This window comes from Amblyomma mixtum, chromosome 10, assembly GCF_055824585.1.
Source record: "Amblyomma mixtum isolate Tamu chromosome 10, ASM5582458v1, whole genome shotgun sequence".
NCBI classification, from domain to species: Eukaryota; Metazoa; Arthropoda; class Arachnida; order Ixodida; family Ixodidae; genus Amblyomma; species Amblyomma mixtum.
Window position 1 is genome coordinate 77155396 of NC_143021.1, and position 20948 is coordinate 77176343.

Below are 20948 nucleotides of genomic sequence, written 5' to 3' on the forward strand. Positions count from 1 at the left end.
AAACGCAAGTGGTTCAACAAGAATGCGAAAAATATGAAGGTTACAGCTCGAAGTGACGTTTTAGAGCGGTTACAAACGCTTCGTAATCATTGGCAGACGCAATGGTGCCAGGGAGTAGATTCCATTGACGGATGGCGAGGAGGAGAGGCCAATGAAAGAAGAGATTAGTTCTAGCAAAAATGGGTTCTACTTTCAGTTGGTGATCAGTGCGTGAGAATATCCAATGAGCGGGCTTGATATGGTACGAAGCAAAGGAAGAATGACTGTGATATAGTTTGTAGAAAAATGACAGTATGCAAACCATTCTCCGTTTTTCGAGAAGAGGTAAATTTAGAGCTTTCTTTATTTCAGTTACACTCGCTGATGGCGAATAGTTCTTCGATATGAACCGGGCGGCTTTATTTTGCAGGGACTCCAATTTTGTTACTAGGTATGCTTGATGGGGGTTCCAGATCAAAGAGGCGTAATCCAATTTCGAGTGAACTAATGTAGTGTATGCTAATAGCTTTGTGTCTGGATTAGCTAAACGCAGGTTACGTCTCAGGAAGCCGAGTGTTTTGGAAACTTTGTTAATAACTGTATCGATGTGCCTGTTCCATGAGAGGTCTGCTGCTAAATGCAAACCTAAATATTTTATGATGGGTGCCGATTCTACTCGCACATTGTTCAAAGTGTAATAACAGGGTTCGGCACTAGATATTGTGGTAAATCTAACAACTTTTGTTTTTGAGGCGTTAATCTCCATTTGCCATTGTGTGCACCAGTCATTAATTTTGTTAAGGTCTGATTGTAGACGAGTAGAGTCGGAAGGATCAGTAATCTATCTGTATATCACGGAATCATCTGCAAATAATCTGACCGTGGAATTTAGGTTATTACTTAAGTCATTAATATAAACTAAGAACAATATAGGTCCGAGTACAGACCCTTGCGGTACTCCAGATTTAATGGGGGAGAGGGACGATGAATGCCGATTAACAGACTGATACCGACTGGCCAAAAAACTCTTGATCCAAGAAATAACCTTAGGATTTAAGTTCAGATTCTCAAGTTTATTTATTAGACGTATGTGTGGGACTTTATCGAATGCTTTGGCGAAATCTACGAATACGGCGTCTATTTTAGAGTGAGCATGAACAGCACGACGAAGGTCAGTGATCAGTTCAAACAGCTGTGTTTCGCAAGATCGACCGTGTAAGAAGTCGTGCTGATTGACAAAAAAGAAGTTGTGCTGTACCAGATAACCCATGATGGCAGATGAGAGTATGTGCTCGAGCAATTTGCAGCTGATGTTAGTTAACGAAATGGGCCTGTAATTTGAAGGTTTAGAAGCATCGCCAGATTTAAAAACGGGAATGACGCGCGCAATTTTCCAGTCGTTTGGAACACAACTCGTGTCAACGGATTGCTGAAAAATAGCAGCTAAGATGGGGCATATTGCAGGTTTTGCTATTTTGAGTAATTTAGGACATATCCCATCGAGGCCGGGTGCGGAGTTAGCGGGTAGACGGTCTATGGCAGAGGATACGCCCTCTGGCATGACAGTTATGTCGGGCATAGTTGAATGCAGCTTTGTAAATCGCAGGTCAGAAGGTAAAGGGCTCTCATCTGTGAACACTGAGCAAAAAAATTGGTTAAATTCCTCCGCTACCTCTGGGGAGGTAAGGAGCTTGCCTTCTTTAGTTATTGACACTGAGGAGTTGGAACTGTAATTTGGATTAACAACTCGCCAAAACTTTTTAGGATTGTTCTTTAACAGATGCGAAATGTCATGGTTATAAAACTTGTCTTTTGCGTCTTCAATTTCAGTTTTGCACAGTTGCGCATGTGTGCGGTATTGATTCCAATCGCGCGCAGATCCTGACACTTTATATTTCGCGTACAACCTTTTCTTTTTGTTTATACATCTTTTGACGCTCCTTGTGAACCATGTGCTTTCTGTAGATATTTGTATGCTGCCATGAATAGATTGCTTCCAACTGTTTTCTTGTGTTTATATTGAATGCAAATGTAAACAGTACACCCTCCATTCCAGAACCTACCGTATTCTGCTAGTCAGGCTTACTGGACACAAATTGTTTAGTAGGACAGACCAGTTAAACTGAATCAGTCAGACCTATTGATCACAGTGTCTCACCAGTTAAATTCTCTCACTGAAGCTAATTCAGTGCAATTGCACTCATGTCTGCCCTATTGGGTCCAACTGTGTGTCCCACTGACCTCTGCATACTGTGGGTTCAACCCACTAGACCCATTGTACACTCTGGGTCTGACCCATTGGGTCCAATTGGTATGTCCTACGAGACCCATTGTGTGCAGTGGGTCTGACCCATTGGATTCAACTGGTGTGTCCCACTGGACCCATTGTATGTAGTGGGTCCGACCCATTGGGTCCAATTGGTGTGTCCCACTGGACCCATTGTATAGTGTGGGTCTGACCCATTGGGTCCAATTGGTGTGTCCCACTGGACCCATTGTATAGTGTGGGTCTGACCCATTGGGTCCAATTGGTATGTCCTACGAGACCCATTGTATGCAGTGGGTCTGACCCATTGGGTCCAATTGGTGTGTCCCACTGGACCCATTGTATAGTGTGGGTCTGACCCATTGGGTCCAATTGGTGTGTCCCATTGGACCCATTGTATAGTGTGGGTCTGACCCATTGGGTCCAATTGGTGTGTCCCACTGGACCCATTGTATAGTGTGGGTCTGACCCATTGGGTCCAATTGGTAAAGGGCTAAAAACACAATTGGGAAGTCCAATTGGCTACAGTTGGTTCCAATTGGAAATTTCCAATTGGTTCCAATTGTTTTTTTTTTGACTGGGACTGTGTGCAGAGAGTTTTGTGTTAACCCATGAACTGCCAGGCCCAGCAACTCCTCCTGCTGACACACTTTCTGGATGCCAAGCACTTCTTTTTCTGGTGTCAAAAGCATTGTCAGTGCTCGACGACTCACATCCTGGCACAGATTACTCATTGCACAAAATGAGTTAAGCTGCTGAATAAAGAACAGAGCCACAAGCTTACATTATAACCTCACAGATGCTTTTCCGCAGCCCACAATGCTATAGCACTTATTAAACAGAGTGCACCATGTTGTCGCAACTTAAACCGAGAACTACTCCTCTGGCTCAGCTCACCATCATGCAGAGAAGTTTGTGTTGTCACCAATTCTTCACGCAAATATTTTTGCAGACATAGGTCCGCATAGCAGGCAGGAAAAAAAACGACGCTCCACAAGAGTCCACTGCACTACACACCGATGTTTTCGCACGTCGTAACCCAAGCATCCATAATCACAAAATGTAGTGCATGAATCAGCAAGACACAGAAGGATGCCGACGCTGCTGTTGTCACGGAAGAAAACAGTTCGACGGCCGCGCAGCCAAGATCGCGTCACGTCGCACACACAGCAGTTTCGAAGCACAGTACGTGCACGAAGCGCGATCAACATCGGTAATGGATACGCAACAGAAACAACATCGTATAACAACAACGCTCGCTTCAGTCGCGATCACTGCAACCAGTGCGGCTAGCTGCACAACGCCAAGTTGATTTCAGCATTCGGAAAACAATGCGCGCGTAGTGAGCCTTCGCACGTGCGCATTTCTCTGCCTCGACGGAGAAGCACTTGCTCCGACCGCAATCACTTTCACTTCTCGGACACTGTCACTGTGCTGTGTAGCTTATGCACGCACAGGAAATTCACCATGAGCAGCCTCGTTTCTCCAAGGTGAGCAGCTGTTACTCGTCGCTGTCCGTGGTGATCCTCACAGGAATTAGAAACGCTAGCAACAGCCACCAACGGCTCCAAACAAACGCTTCGTGACATCGCCACCGCGTAGGTCCTACGTCGTTTTGAAGGCCAATGCAATACGCACATCTAGCATCCAACCGCCCGGCTTACATAGCACCTTGGAATCGACGCACTTTAGCCATTCTGAGGCAAGTATCCTGGATCCAACTAGGTGGCTTGCACTGGTCTTGTAACCACTTGCTTACAACTGCCCGAAAACACCGGGACTGCCGACGCGACCTTTAAAACAGCCATTTTGATTGTTGACGGAAGTGACGTCGTCTGCTCGAGTGCGTCTACGGGATATGGTTTGGCAATACTAGTCCGGCTGCCGATTTCAGTCGTCTGAATGCGCCGAAAAGGCACTCCCCATGTCCATCTGTGAGTCGCGATACATCGCATTTCATCTGCTATAGAGATCGCATCCTGCTGGCATGGCGGAGTGGTAGCGTGCTCGTCTCGCACTCCGGAGACCGGGGTTCGATTCACGAACTCGACCAATTTCGTTCTCGGATTTATTTATTTATCTGGCCTGACTAGAAAGGCTAATTAGGCTAATTGGGTAATTAAGCAGTTAAATAAACTCATTCCCACTTACTTGGAGCATCACTATACAATCCCTTTAATTGGTTGCATGGTTGCTAGCCAAAGTACAATTGGCCCCTTTTGAAATTTGCGCATTGTGACTAGTTTCGTCTGCTAGCGCGGCCGCTGAGCCGACATCGAGCGCGCGTTGACAACCTCCGGCCCATATCTCTCACTTCTTGTGTGGGGAAGTTGATGGAGACCATGGTCCGTGACAGACTATCCACCTACCTAGAAACGCACAACGCCTTTGCAGACACCATGTACGGGTTCCACCCACACCGGTCCGCACAAGATGTGCTGCTGCAACTTCATAGAGAGATTCTTGATCCCATCGAGCACCCTAGCGATGACAAGGTGGTCCTCGCATTGGACTTGCGGGGGGCTTTCGACAATGTTACTCATGATATCATCCTCTCCCACCTGTCCCAAGTAAACTGTGGATACAACACATTCCAATACATCAAGCAATTCCTCACAGATCGGCAAACATATATCCGACTCCAAGACAGTGAACATGGCCCGTACCAACTTGGTACGCGAGGGACTCCACAGGGAGCAGTCCTCTCCCCTCATCTCTTCAATCTGGCCATGATGAAGCTCCCTACCCTGCTGGGTGAGGTCCCGGGTGTGCAGCATGCCCTTTACGCGGACGACATCACCCTCTGGGCAACACACGGTTCGGTTGGAGAAATCGAGGCCAACCTGCAGCAAGCGGCGGCTATTGTGGACGATTATGCACACCGCTGCGGCCTTGAGTGCTCCCCGAACAAATCGGAATTCGTGCACATACGTCCCAATCCAAGGTGCACAACCAAAATTGCCCTCTTCCTGCTTAGTGGCCCGATACCTGAACACGATGAAATCAGAGTATTGGGACTCTACATACAAAAGAACCGCAAGATTGACACCACGCTGAACAAACTCCGCAAGGTGGGGATCAGGTGGGCCGTATGGTCCGCCGGGTATCAAACAAACGAGGGGGGTTGCGATGCAAAGACGCCCTGCGGCTGGCGAATGCATTCGTAACCAGTCGAATCCTGTATTCGGCACCGTACCTCCACCTGCGCAAATGCGATGAGAACGCTTTCGAAGTGATTCTCCGAAAAATCTATAAGAGAGCTCTCGACCTCCCAATTACAACATCCAACCAACGTCTCCTCGGCCTGGGGATGACGAACACCTTTGGGGAGCTGCGCGAGGCTCATCTCAGCAATCAATACTTGCAGTTAAGCAAGTGCGTGTAGCCGCCTACTGACCCGCCTCCACATCAATTACACAACCCAAGAGGAGAAGCGGGTATCTATGCCCGAGGCCTGGCGCTTCGCACTAAAGGTTCGCCCCCTCCCCAATAACATGACAAAAGATGCCCATGATGGCCGCCGCCTCGCGCGAGCGGAGGCCATTTCCAAGCACTACGGTGCTCGACCAGGGGTATTTTACACGGACGCGGCAGGTCCACACCATGGGGGTTGGTACACGGCTGCCGTTGTCCACCAAAACAACCCAGTTCAGGGCCTCACCTTACGTGCCCCCAACATTACATTCGCGGAGGAAGTTGCTATCGCACTTGCAGCTGCGGATCCAGCGTCCCGAGTCATTATCACCGACTCAAGAGAAGCTTGCCGCAATTTTGAACAGGGCCAAATTCCAGATCGTGCTTTACAAATTTTACACAGATGTGAGTACCGGGATTTCCCAACCCGGCGCACCATCATCTGGGCCCCAGCACATGCGGGGATAGGGAAATAAGGTAGCGGACACTACCGCCCGCGCGCTTAACCACCGGGCATCGCCTCTCTCGCCGCCTGATCCGGCTACTGATTTTAATCCGGCTATTACTTTTCGGGAGATCTCTCTCCTGTATCAAAACGCTCACGGCCGATACCCACCCCCCTGTAAAGGCCTCAATAAGGCAGAGGAGCGTTGGCTACTTCGCCTCTACACCAACACGGTACTGTGCCCGGCAGTGCTCAAATATTTCAATTCGGCTTTTTCGGGCGAGTGTCCACACTGTGGGGAAGTGTTTGCGGACACGTATCACATGGTGTGGGCATGCCCTGCCAATCCTGCTTTCCCACCCCACCCCCACCCCACCCGAGAGGACTGGGAGGCTGTCGGGTGCTCAACTCTCCAGGACCAACGAGCCCTGGTGACAAGAGCCCGGGCCGCCGCGGAGGCCACAGGGGTCCCGGACTAGGGATCCCTCCTAGTGATTGTGAGGGCCGGGCCCTTCAGGTGCACGGTCCAAGCAATACCTCTGTATATAGTATAAATAAATGTTTTACACCACCACCACCGAAAAGACTCGTAGTTTCGTCTGCTAGCGCGGCGGCCGAGCCGACATCGAGAGCGCGCCGCCGCGGCTGAGGGCGCTAAGGTCGTGTCGTGCGCATACTTTTCTCGGTTCAAGATCACGACGTCGTGCGCACAGACCGCGCCTACCCGCAAATGCATGTATTGAAGTAGCAGATCTAAAGGAATAACTCCGGTAGGTTTCATTGAAGCAAATTTGTCTGTTATTGTGATTATACACTTCTGCGGTTTTCATGCTACTGGCAAAGGCGCTAATAAGCCAAAATCTTACCTGACTGCGCGGTAACATTTGGACACACACGCACAAAGACGGACCATATCTTCGCACGCCCACGATGCGCTTGTGTGTTACTGTGTTCTTGCTCGGTCCATGTTTTTGTTCGCGCAGTTTTAAATACGAACGATTCAGACCAACTAGCCCACCATAAGATACTTTTGAACTATATTTCCTGCGCTTGTGTGTGTTACTGTGTTCTTGCTCGGTCCTTGTTTTTGTTCGCGCAGTTTTAAATATGAGCAAAAGTGACGTTCACCGGATCGCATGCAGTTATCGTTGCGTCGGTAGACGCGGTGCAAATGCATGTACTGAAGTAGCAGATCTAAAGGAATAACTCCGGTAGGTTTCATTGAAGCAAATTTGTCTGTTATTGTGGTTATACACTTCTGCGGCTTTCATGCTACTGGCAAAGGCGCTAATAAGCCAAATTCTTACGTGACTGCGCGGTAACATTTGGGCACGCACGCACAAAGACGGACCATATCTTCGCACGCGCACGATGCAAAAGTGACGTTCACCGGATCGCATGCAGTTATCGTTGCGTCGGTAGACGTGGTGCAAATGCATGTACAGAGGGCAAAACACATGCCTAGAACAATCAAACTCTGTGTTCCGCAGCTCCCAAAGCCGCTGCGACCCAGAAGGCAAAATATGACGATGAAATTCTATGAGTTTAACAGCACATGTTTACATCCAGACCATTTTTAACCAAATCTTATCACTAGCTATCGCGTGTTACGCCCGAAACACGCTCAGAGCGTGTTCTAGACATGCGTTTTGCCCTCTGTACTGAAGTAGCAGATCTAAAGGAATAACTCCGGTAGGTTTCATTGATGCAAATTTGCGCATAGATTTCCTTCTGCAAAGCTTCTTTCTTCTTCTCACAGACTGACAACACACAAAATCTAATATGTAAAGCAACAGATTAAAGAACTGGCGCAACCTTCAACACACGAAAAGTGGATCGAAGGATGGACGATAATGGCTTTACCCTGTGTACCGGGCGGTAGCTTTCGCCACCTAGCCTATATACTTCCCCCATTGTTAATTTATTTTTCGTTTCCCTTTCTTTCACTTTCGCTCTTACAATGTCTAGTCTGGCTATCCTTTTCCCCTCCAAATTCACCCCTCCCTTTATATCCGCCACCAATCCTCCAACCTCCCCTTCGTCAATGTCATGCTTTTCCCATCCACTCGCCCGTCCTCCCCAGTAAATCCCAGCGCTATCTCTATGGCTGTTGCTGCTCCCTCTGGAAGGGCTGGGCGGAGTTCTGCGCACCTCAGAACCAGGTGCTCTATGGTCTCCGTTTCCGTTTTACAAGCAGAGCACAAAATATCCACTTCTTCAAATTTGGACCTATACGTTTTTGTTCTCAGAGTCCCTGTCCTAGCCTGAAAAAGCAGTGAACTTCCCCGATAATTATCGAATAATCGCTGTTTTTTATGTCCTGTTTTCGTGTCCTATATATGCCTAGCGCCGATTTTTCCTGCATTCTTTCTTTCCACATCTTTCTTTCCGTCTCCTTTACCTCCGCTTTCACGTTAGTATTTTGTTGCGTCCCATCCCTCACCCGTAAATACTTCGTTCTTAGCTTTCGGGTTCTATTAGTCCATTTTGTGTTAATACTTTTAATGTACAGATACTTGTACACCTTTTTTGCCCACCTTGTTTCCTCCATTTGGCTTAGTCTCTGATCATATTTCAGTTTGCTGATTGCCTCCCGAATCTGGAGCGACGCCCAACCCATATCTCCCTGGACTCCCTCATTCGGAGTGTTCCCATGGGCTCCCAAGGCTAGCCTTCCTACACTTCTTTGTCTGACCTCTAGCCTTGACTGTACTGTGGTGCACAGGGCTGCATTTCCAAATGTGAGGCCCGGTACCATGATTCACTTCCATACCCCTCTAACCACCTCATACTTATTATAGTTCCATAGTGCGATTGTTGATGCTGCCCCCGATGCCGCTTGCGTCATCGTACATTTTCCCTGCATGGTTGGCGGGCACGTTTAATTACAAAAAAAGAGATAACGAAGACCACGTATACAGCCTCAATTAAGTACTAATGAAGCAGTAAAGTTCGATCTGTTACCCGCGGTACTTCAGTGGAGCGGGCGAGGTCACTTTCAGCCTCAATCTACTTTCTGTGTGCAAGGTATAGTTGACTGAAAACTGGCTGCCAGCTGTGACCTTCCAGGCAGATCGATAGCAAAACCGAATTTTGACACTTCTTGTTTCGCTATCGCACCCGATGCAGCGCAACGCTTGAATTTTATATCCGGCTTAGCTTGCGCGTGCGATGGTTTGCTCGTCGTAACTGCGTACTGCGCGAATAGAAATCATATATGTAGATACTTCTCCACTGTATTGAAACTACACTCCGCCGACGCGCTGAATGCACAGCACTAGAACGCGACCAGCCCGAGCCGCCACGCGCAACGCATGTCAGCTGCTTGCATGGAGAAATACGAAAGCATATTTTTTGAAGAAAGGAAAGGTCGCAGTAGCTCTCAAATCTCGGCATCTCGGTAGACACCTCAACCGCGCATTAGAGCATGCAACTCGACCTAAGGGAAAGCGTATATGTCATTGGCCCGAACCCCTGTCGAAGTTAGCCTCTAACTCGAATGAAACATGTAAGCTAAGGAGAAATGCTACGACACCACACAGAACGCTGTATGACGAACGGTTGCTCAAAATTTCGAATGTTTACGGGAACACTCCGACCACTTTGAGGGAGGGGAGTATCTGTTGCTCAAACCAGCGTCGTCGCTTTGGCGAACGTGGTGGTTGCGACGTGCGTCTGTTCTTTCACTCCCCTGTCCACATGTGGCAGCGGTTGTGGCTCAGCTCGAGGCAGTAATCAGGCCCGTGCAATTTCCTTTTCATCCTTCCTTCAGTCGCAGCAGCTGCAACCACCACCTCTGTTGCTCAAACCAGCGTCGTCGCTTTGGCGAACGCGGTGGTTGCGACGTGCGTCTGTTCTTTCACTCCTCTATCCGCATGTGGCAGCGGTTGTGGCTCAGCTCGAGGCAGTAAGCAGGCCCGTGCAATTTCCTTTTCATCCTTCCTTCAGTCGCAGCAGCTGCAACCACCACCTCTGTTGCTCAAACCAGCGTCGTCGCTTTGGCGAACGCGGTGGTTGCGACGTGCGTCTGTTCTTTCACTCCTCTATCCGCATGTGGCAGCGGTTGTGGCTCAGCTCGAGGCAGTAAGCAGGCCCGTGCAATTTCCTTTTCATCCTTCCTTCAGTTGCAGCAGCTGCAACCACCACCTCTGTTGCTCAAACCAGCGTCGTCGCTTGGGCGAGCGCGGTTTTGCGCCGCGCGTCTCTGTCATTCTTCCTCTCAGCTGTGTGCACGTGGCAGCCATTGTAAATCAGCTGGCACTCTAAATTTTTCGTTATCCTGCCGCGTCTAGTACGCCGGCGGCCCGGGTAAAATTCCCACCTAGACCCGTAATTTTCTGTTTATTCAATTTTCTTTTCATTCTAATGTCTCATGACGTCATATGTGACCGATGACGACACAGCTAGGAACCAACATCTGGAGACACATTTTGCGGACATTTCCGGCGTCAATATAGCCTTCTAATGCTTTCGCATTAATAAGCAAGCATGCGGTGCTTAAAAGGCAGAGGCCACATCTGGATATTGTATTTTCCTACTCCGCACATGTTCTGCGCATTCTCCACTTTTTGTGTGCGTTCGGATCCTCTATTGCCTAACATATTACTACTCTAGATAGTTTTGTACTCTCTATCAGTTTGTCGCTCACGTACCTGTTGTGTCCAACCCCTATAAAAGGGGAAACACCAGCGAAGAAAATCACTTGAAAAACATCGGTCTTCCGATCGAAACGTCGTCAAATATGTTTCCTTTAACGAAGCGTATGCTTCGCTATATACTCTTTTAAGCAGTCAAGTACTTCATGCTCTTGCAACCTACATACATGCATGCATGCATACATACATACATACATACATACATACATACATACATACATACATACATACATACATACATACATACATACATACATACATACATACATACATACATATACATACATACATACATACATACATACATACATACATACATACATACATACATACATACATACATATACATACATACGCACGGACGCACGCACACACACACACGCACACGCACGCACACACACACACACATACATACATACATACATCTCAAAAATTATTTCTTGGCAGCTGATTGATTATTAATATAAGATAAAGTCACCAGAAATTGAAAAACATAACAAGATTTAATTCACGACGTTTCGGCTGGAGGACCAGTCTTTTTCGAGTGTATTACAGTATTTGAAACAAGCAGCTTTTATAGCATCCGCGAGGTACAGAAAAAAGCGTAAAGCACAAATGCAAACAGTGGTGAGGGGAGAGTTTTTTTTAACCTCTCCCCTCACCACTGTTTGCATTTGTGCTTTACACTTTTTCCTGTACCTCGCGGATGCTATAAAAGCTGCTTGTTTCAAATACTGTAATACACTCGAAAAAGGCTGGCCCTCCAGCCGAAACATCGTGAATTAAATCTTATGTTCTTCAATTTCTGGTGACTTTATATATATATATATAAGAAGGGGGTGAAGATCGGATGGATCCGGTAGAACATAAACGTAATTCGGTTGACACACGGTAGAAAAAACAACTTTATTCTAACGTTTCGACCAGGGTCTGGCCTTCGTCAGAGTGATCACTCTGACGAAGGCCAGACCCTGGTCGAAACGTTAGAATAAAGTTGTTGTTTTTTCTACCGTGTGTCAACCGAATTACGTTTATATATATATATATATATATATTCCTTTTATGAATTGTGTATCGAGTGGCCATGACTTGCATTCTGCTATATAGGTTTTACTAGTTGTATCTTATGATTTACTTAAATATCTCATTTTGAAATATTTTTTTATTTATTTCTTACTACCTCAAAGATCCTTTAAAGGGGTATCTCATGACGGAGTGGGTTACAGAGCATAACATTGCTTCACTTGATGACTTGAATAGTGAGGGGTCAGTATGGTTTGGTTTGGCTTGGTTTACTGTGGTTTAACGTCCCAAAGTGACTCAGGCTATGAGGGACGCCATAGTGAGGGGCTCCGGAAATTTCGACCACCTGGGGTTCTTTAACGTACACTGACATCGCACAGTACGCGGGCCTCTAGAATTTCGGAGCACGACGTGGCCGGGAAAGTCATTCGTCTTTCACAGTGCATTGTCACGACCTATCTTGAGACCCGAGATGAAACGGAGGGATATTCAATGTAGCGGCAATTTTGACGGGTCATTTGACTTCAACTTGACCCCACGATGACCTCACAGAAAAGGGTGACTTTCTGGGAAGTGGCCGCTGAGGCTCTTCCCACATTCGGCTCGGCGAAAACTACCTCCCCTTCGAGAAGCAACCGACGACAGGAGAACAAAGGGTGTCCCTCGTCTTGAAAAAAAACCGGGAACGAATCAGAGGAAGCCTGCGCAGCTGCGGCTGTGACATCAACAGGACACAATGCTATAGGAATGCGGACTTAGCATCTTCCTCGCCAGTTCCCACGTGCGGGCTCTCCACAGGTGTCTTGGCCAGCTGCGTCTGTGACGTCATCCTGCCACACCTGTGTTTGATGGACGCGAGCGGCCAAGTCAGTGCTACAGTGGTGCGGACTTATCTTCATCCTCGCCAGTTCCCACGTGCGGGCTCTCAACAGGTGTCTTGGCCAGCTGCGTCTGTGACGTGTGGTGGCGATCTTTTGTGCCACGATGAGTTACCGCCTAGTGAGGGGGCTCAACAGGTCTTCGATGGCGGTGCTAGTGCCGAACTTTTGTGTCGCGATGGAATGTCGCCTGGTGAAAGGGCGGAGCCTTGGGCTATATAACCTGCGACCAAAGTGGGCACGAACGCTCTGGACCTTCGGTAATAGGTTCATCCAGTGGCTCTGAGCCTTGGGTATTAGGCTCATCCAGACGCTCGACGTCATGAACTCTTAAATTTTGATTCCTTGTTCTTCTTTTTGTAAATAAGTGTCTTAGTTTCTTGCCATTAAATCTGCTTGTTTTTGTAATCACCAACTCGGAAGTTCAGATGTTCCTCATCATGTACGAACCCCCCCTTGGAGACGCCTCATCCCGGACACGCTACCTCGAGCCGCAACAGCATGCACAAAATGAAGACAGATGTGTGGGCAGGCGGAGAATAAGAGGTCTTTTCATGGTTCGTGCAGCTGGAGGTGCAGTAGGCAGGGATGATAACAGACTTGTGTGGAACATCATAACAGAATTTCTGATGTAGACAGCCTTGCGATTTCACATCAGTTAGTTAAATTTCCGAGATGAGCCTTGCATTTTAGTTTGGCGACACTTTCATGATACGAATAAGCAGAGATGAACCCAGCGGCGCGGTTTTTGTATTGCTTGTAGTGTATTCGAAACATTATTTTGATTAGGGTCCCAATAGCACACGCATACTCTAGTTTCGGCCACAAAAAGGTTACATAGCCTCATGATTTCAACGACGATGGTTGAAAGCTTATAGGGTACCATTTGTAGGAAATGTTCACTCTTGATTTCTTTGTGTCGAGCATGTGCAGGTAATTGATCTACTTTCTCATTGCCACTGATTCTGATGTCGCTCGGAACACAGGAAAATTTTTCGTGCCCATATGTTGTGTATGATGTCTCCTAATAATGGTGTAACTGCATGTCTATGGTGAAGCGAGGCGAGCATGCTCAGAGAATCAGTGGAAATGATGCTGTTCTCGATGTTATCATTCATTAATTTTTCTATAGCCACAGAGACAGCGTAACACTGCAGTGAAGACGGATGCACACAGAGATAGCCGTACTGTTTTTTTCCCAACTGTTTTGTACTGTGGCGCTAGCAACGTAATGTGCCAATTTTAAACCATCTGCATAAAATGATGGGTATTCCTTGTATTTTTCTTTTCGTAAATTTTCTTGCAATAGGTTAACCATTATAGGAGGCTGTGGCCTGGTACTACACCAGGGTGGCCAAATTCTGTCTGGTGAGGGAGTGCATTCTCGGTTCTAGCCACCAATATCAATGCCTGGTTATGCAATTCCATCAATACGCGGAGCTTATTTATTGATTTTTTAAACCTGGCGGAAAATTGCGCAGCAGCAGGATTCGAACCTCGGTCCTCTTGCATGCGAGACTGACGTTCTATTTCTGCTCCATTGCTGCCCGTTCATCCTAGTCAAAATCAAGAGGAAGAAATAGGCCTGGCCAAGGCACGTAATTCAAAGGTAATTCAAAGGCAAGTTAACCGATGGTCCTTAACGGACCATCGGTTTCTTGCCTTTGGACTGGGCTCGGACTGCATTGGATTTGCATCGGACTGGACTCCAAGAAAAGGGAAGCACAGCAGGGGGCGGCGGAAAGTTAGGTGGGCAGATGAGATTAAGAAATTTGTGGGGATAGCGTGGCCGCAGCTGGCAAAAGACAGGGTTAATTGGAGAGACATGGGAGAGGCCTTTGTCCGGAAGTGGTGGTAGTCAGACTGAAGATGATGAAATATTTTTAATTTTATGCTCAAACGCTGTTTATTTTCTGAAAATATGTTAATGTAAAGTATGTACAAGAAAGCATTATGATCTGCGCTCTTTGCGAAGCATTTTAAAACGTCAGTACTAGCCTGGATTTTCTATAGTTTATGAAAAACTGATGCCACACGCACATACAACTTCCAGAAAGGCTGTCCGAGCAACCAGAAGGATAGGCTGCGCCCAACTACCAGTCAGAGAAGCAACTGGAAGCTTGGCTCTGTAAATGGGCAAGTTGTGCGGTTGCTCGAAGATGCCGTTTTATTTTCTTGCTAAAATGAAGAGGGAAAGTGGGGTCTTAGGAAACAACTTCATTAATGAAGTCACACTTATGAAATCTTCCGGAAAAATGTGTTTTTGCGCGCCGAGTGGCAACTTAAAAACATAGTAACTCAACTTCTATGATAGGCAGGATAATAATTTTACCCTTTTTGCAGAGCTAGATGTCAAGAGAATCCAACAGCATGCATTCTAGCAAGTTCTCTACAGAAAAATTTCTTGTAAGCTCTCGGCAGAAAAGTTACATAAAGTGTACAAGGAGTTGTTTTCCACAAAAAATTAAATTACATATTTGGAATCAGCACACAAAAAACATCTTCCATGAAGATTCCATAATCATGACTTTGCTAATATGAATTTTTTTAAGACCACTTCTCCCCAAAACCAAAGGAAGAGCCACCACTCCTGTTGAGCCATCACATCACCTGCCAGTGCATACTCATGAGTATGCACTCTCTCTGATGCATTCAACCCTTCATGGTTTCAAAGCAGAATTTTTTTCTGCTGCAGCATCCAGTCTTTCTCACATCTTTTGAAGGTGAACTGGGAGTTTCCCATACCTCTCCTATCAGACTTCTCTCCATTTGATGCCACTAAAGTTTTGAAAGCAACATTCGCAGGATCGATGCTTCTCCTGAAACAGCACGTATTGCTGATTTGATAGTGGGAAGCATCTTGGGTTCCTTCTTTTCTTGCACTGTTCTTTCATGATCTTTCTTCAGACCCAAGCTGACAGCAGCATATAACTCTTGGGCTGTAACACTGACTTAAACTCAGAGTATAGGCTGCATTCATACTCCTATTTCTCAGTGTTCTACTTTTCCCATTCACTGTTGAATACAGTGATGCACCACAGCCACTTTTTTTTTTTCAAGTGGAGCCTTTGTCATCAGGAGGCTCGTAGATTTAGCCATGCGTAAGAGGGATGTGCGTAGACTGACAAACCAGTGCCCAGTGGTTTCTGGAGCCCAAGCGGAGGCAGACAGGCCCTTTCATTGTCCATTTACTCCAGCCAGTTTGAACTGTCCAATAGGAGCTGTTATGAGGCTCTTCTTTGTACTTTGCGTTCGGAAGAGAAGGTAAAAGAATAAATAAAGCGCACTGAATGGTTTGCTCCTGTCCTGGAGTGCATACGGTCAAAGGTCTGCAAACAAAACAACAGTGTTTAGAGCCACTCTGCTGCAATGGCGGCTTCAGTGTGGCTTCATGGAAACAAAGCGACTGGTACAATTACTGACAAACATTTTCCCTTCGATTCTGTGACCCAAACTACATCCACAGCACAACAAAAGTCTCTCTCGCTCACCTCAAATGCACCCTGTGCTTTGCCAGACAGATCGAGCCACCTCATCTCAAAAAACTTCCTACTCTCGCCTGCTGACTCCACTCATTACCATCCATTGCTATGTTTGGCTTCTTTCGCAGTATGACCGTTTTAAAGCGAAAGCCTGTAATGTCTCATGCTGCCGTTATCAATCAATCCGTGTCAGCAGCCGTGTCTGCATCCGTGTCCACAGCGTGTCCACAGATGTGTCCGCGTTTTGACGGGTGTCCACCGAGAAATGCGAGACAGTTACTGCGTAAGTTCCTTTTCTCAAATACAATTTTCAGTTTCTTCATTACGGCCCCTCTTTCTTTTTTCACTGCCGCTTCCTCCCTTCCTGTATGGTGCGGTTCAGGTGTCCACCGAGATGGCAGAGAATTACTGCGCCATTTCTTTTCCCCAAAAAGCGTTGCGTTCAAAGGGCAAGGCATCGCGCCGAACGGCTGGTGGCATTCCGTGGACTCCATGGCAGCACTACAACACGCTGTCGCGTTCCACTCCTAAAGGCGAAGCTTAAGTGTTATTAATTAGCAGTCAATTAGTGCTGAGTTATTAATCAGTAATTAGTCATTACTTCGTCATCAATTATGTGTGACGTCATCCAGTGGTGACGTCACAAGTGTCACATAGGCGAAGTGGTGCGGAAAACGCTTTCGCCTCTACGCACTTTAGACAGTCCAAGTGCCCCCTGAATTTTTTGTAGTAGGACACAAATACTTGGAGAAACTACTGAAAAAACACTACTTGTGTTTTAATATCCCTCAGAGCTGTCATCTATAAGTTAGTGCTGTCAGTTAGTGCTGCTACAAGTGCTGTCATCTGTAAGTGATAGCAATTCTTTCCTGGACGCAAGGCACAATGATGTCTAGGATGCTCGAAGTACAGCACTAAAAAGAAGCGAACAGCAGCTTTTTGAAGAACTGCACTACTATTGAATTTTAATGCAAAATATGTCACGCAAGCGAGCTTTACAAACAGCCAGAATGTATTCAAGATTTTTGAATGGGAACTGCAATAGAATAATAGTGCACTAAGCAATTTCACACAATCGACCCAAATTATGAACATCACAATACACTACAAGATTACAATACTTTTTGTAGGCACTAATCACAGTATTTTTATTCCAGCAGCCATGACCCATGCAGCTCATTATCAAGAATACCTTATATAAATAAAGAAGGCTTTTTGAAATAACACTAACACAACAAAGAAGCTAGCACAATGTGAAATGGTCACACAAAGCTGGTATTCTGTCAACCAAAATAGATTAAAAATGATGCAGACACAATGATCCACAAATACACCATTTGTATTCCGCGCCGACAGTGCTCCGAGTAATGGTAAAGCAGATCTTAGTGTACTCTCGCTAGTCCCCGTTCCAAACAACAGGGAACTCTTCAAACCCCCAAACTAATGCAAAACACATCATTTTGAGACTGGACACCTGCTTGTCCTCACTCATTCCTGCCACTAACACTGCTGGAATGAATACACAAAGATTTACACAAGATTAAGTTTTCCTCTATTGTCATGCAAACATTTATCGGTTCAGTGATACAAATGATAGAACTTATATTGATTGTCACAAAAAATAGCTCACTCAGGCTTAAGGATTAAAAATAATTGTTTTTTACACTTTTACTCCACAAAATTTCTTTACTCAGGCAGGATGACAACTGCCAGCAGCGATAAACATTGGATATCAAGTTTTTGAAAGTCACTCTCCAACAAGAAGTGATGCCATACAGGTATGAGTGATTTTATTTCCATTCATGCAAGTTTACGAGCATAGCAGGCTCAGTCTCCATGTTCAGGAAATACCGAGCGTGAAAGTGCAGTCTAAGAGAACAGCAAATGTTGTTTTCTGAAAACTCCCTCAAAGTGAACAAAACTTACAAATGTAGTTAATGATGCTGGCTAGCTATCAACACCTTTCATAGGGTACGCAGCTAGAATCTCGTTAGCTTGCATACAAAATGGTAGCTAGCAAAACGTATCGACTAAGGGCATCACGGACCACTGCTATTTTTGGTGAATAGCCTTCTTGTGGTGATTTAAATATTGCCTTTTACTGAATGTCTTTTGGCACAAGTCACATAGGAAGGGCTTTTCGCGCTTATGAGATCTAATATGCCTTGCAAGATTTGACTGTACCACAAAAGTCATGGGGCACAGCTGGCACGGAAATGGCTTTTCACCCGTGTGGGTACGGATGTGTCCCAACAGGTGAATCCTCTGTGAAAAGCTGCTACCACAGTGGTCGCAACGGTAAGGACGTTCGCCTGTACGGGTGCGCTGGTGTGCCTCCAGATGGGCCTTCAGTGCAAAGCTGCAAGTACAGCTGTCACAACGGTAAGGTCGCTCGCCTGTGTGAGTGCGCTGGTGTCTCTCCAGATGGTGCTTTTGTGCAAAGCTATTTCCACAGTCGTTACAATAGTATGGGCGGTCGCCTGTATGAATTCGGAGATGCTGCAATAGATGGTATCTTCTTTTGAATAACTTGCTGCAGTGGGTGCATTTGTGAATCTTATTTCTTGTGGCAATACCCCGGTAGTTACCCATGCCAGAAGGAGTAGATTCCATGCAGTGGCCCACAGGGTGCCTTTCACTGGTTGAATCTTCCACAGCAGGTGTGCCACGGTCGCGCTGTGTGACGACTGAACCTGTGTTGCACAGGCATAGTAATTTAAATAAAATGCAAGAACCAACAATCCAGAGTTCACATGAAATTAGGAAGAAAAGTTGAATTCATGGGACACACACATCAAAAGCCGTGGATGCTAATCCAAAGTTTTATTCAACAGATCTGCAACAGAGAACTCAGGCCTGAAACAAGATGCCTTTACAGTCACAGGTGGGCTTCATAGCAAAACAAGTGGCACTCAGCTATGCTTAGCCCAATGCCATTTTTTGTTTTATTTGCTCCTCAGACAGTGTCTAATAGGAGGGAAAGGCTAAAGGCTAACAACCATACGAGGCCTTTGTCTCTTGTGCAATTTCTTGCAGCAATGAATAGAACTGACATCGGTCATAGTTCAGTGAGTATAGTTCACATGTCACAGAAAAACAACTTCCCAGAATATCAAAGGCATGCATCGCCATTTTCACCACAGTTCAGTAAACTAAAGCTTCCGTATCCTACAAACTGCTCATTGAAAGACAACCTTCAAGAAAGAATATATAGAGAAAAACTGCATATTCTAACCTGATGAGTTCTGCCATGAAAGTACACCATATTTGTGGTCCCCGGGGCTCAAACCTGCATGTGAAAACCAGGTTACATCATTAAGACAAAAGATTAGGAATGCAAACGCTCACATGGTGTTATCTGCATGGGCGGTGAATATGAAATACACACTCGTAAAACAGCTTTTTCAGGCAGTGTATATTCAGTAAGACGAGCCTGAAAAGAAGTGAGTTCTAAAACAAAATTTTCCGACTCTTAATTCTGCATGCAGATGATTACTACACTTACGATCAAGAAAAACTGACAACTGCCTACAAATTTTTAGACCTACTGGAACCGAGCGATATTGCACTGACGAACTTGCACAATTCCTGGTTTCATGGGAAGGACAGTTCAAGTCTGCCGACACAGGCTTAAGAACTAACAAGTCTCAGTCATGCTTAATGACATAAAACATTGATAGAGCCATTATTTTTCTATTAAACTTTTTATAGCCATTGCACTGTGCACAGGAAAAAGGATTCAGAGCATGGACTACTGGTAAAAAAGCCCAGGTTACAGCACCCACCCACGAATGTTGCCAATATGCCCAACATAATGTACCGCCTCCACTATCTCCAAGAGTTCCATTAACCAAGTCAGTAGAACCACACCTGAGACTGCACACTACTGTGTCTTGAGTGCAGTTAGAGCATACCCTTACAAAAATGGATATCAACTTTCTTTAGAATTTGTATTAACATTCTATTGACTCTAGTAACCTTGTAGTAACTTTTACATTCTATCAACAATTGTTCATACAATGTTGATAGAAGTTACCTCTTTGTATGTACTCCAGTCAATAGAAAGTTACTAGAAAATAATTTTTACATTCTATGTACCTTTGTCAATACAATGTTGGTAGACTGTTACTTCTTTGTATTTACTCCTGTCAATAGAAAGTTACTAGAAAAGCTGGGTGCAGTTTGACACGTTGAGAGAAGTAAATGAACAAACTGCATGGTGTTCGAGGTGATTAACGCTATCTTGTTCGCATAATCGTGACGACATCTTACCTGATTGCATGGTGGAATCTGTTGCAGCTAGTCAACAATTTCACTATATCGAAAAGCGACCAACATTATTCGCAGAAAATGCGTTTGGAATGTAATCAGGATATGGGAAAACGTTTTAAAACAGAAGATATTTTCCATTTTAATACTTTATGTTCTTTACGGACTGCTGTGAGCAGAAATACTCTAGAAAGTGACAAAACATTTTTGGTCATGCGAATAGATGCCTCAAATCATGTACTGTAGGCGAACACTTCAAAGCTATGAAAACAACCTTGAACACGAAACAAACATTACACTCACATTCCCTTAGCCAAGCATATTCTATTAACATTCGTTGATAGGAAGTTCATACAATTTCCTTACTGCTTTCTATGTACTGCTGTCAGTAGAAACATACTATAGACACCGACAGAACGTTTTATAATGAGAATAAATGCCTAAATTAATTAAGTACTCTGGCCTAACATGTCAATGCAACTAAAACAACCTTGAACACGAAACAAACATTTGCAGTCACATTTTCTTAGGGCATAT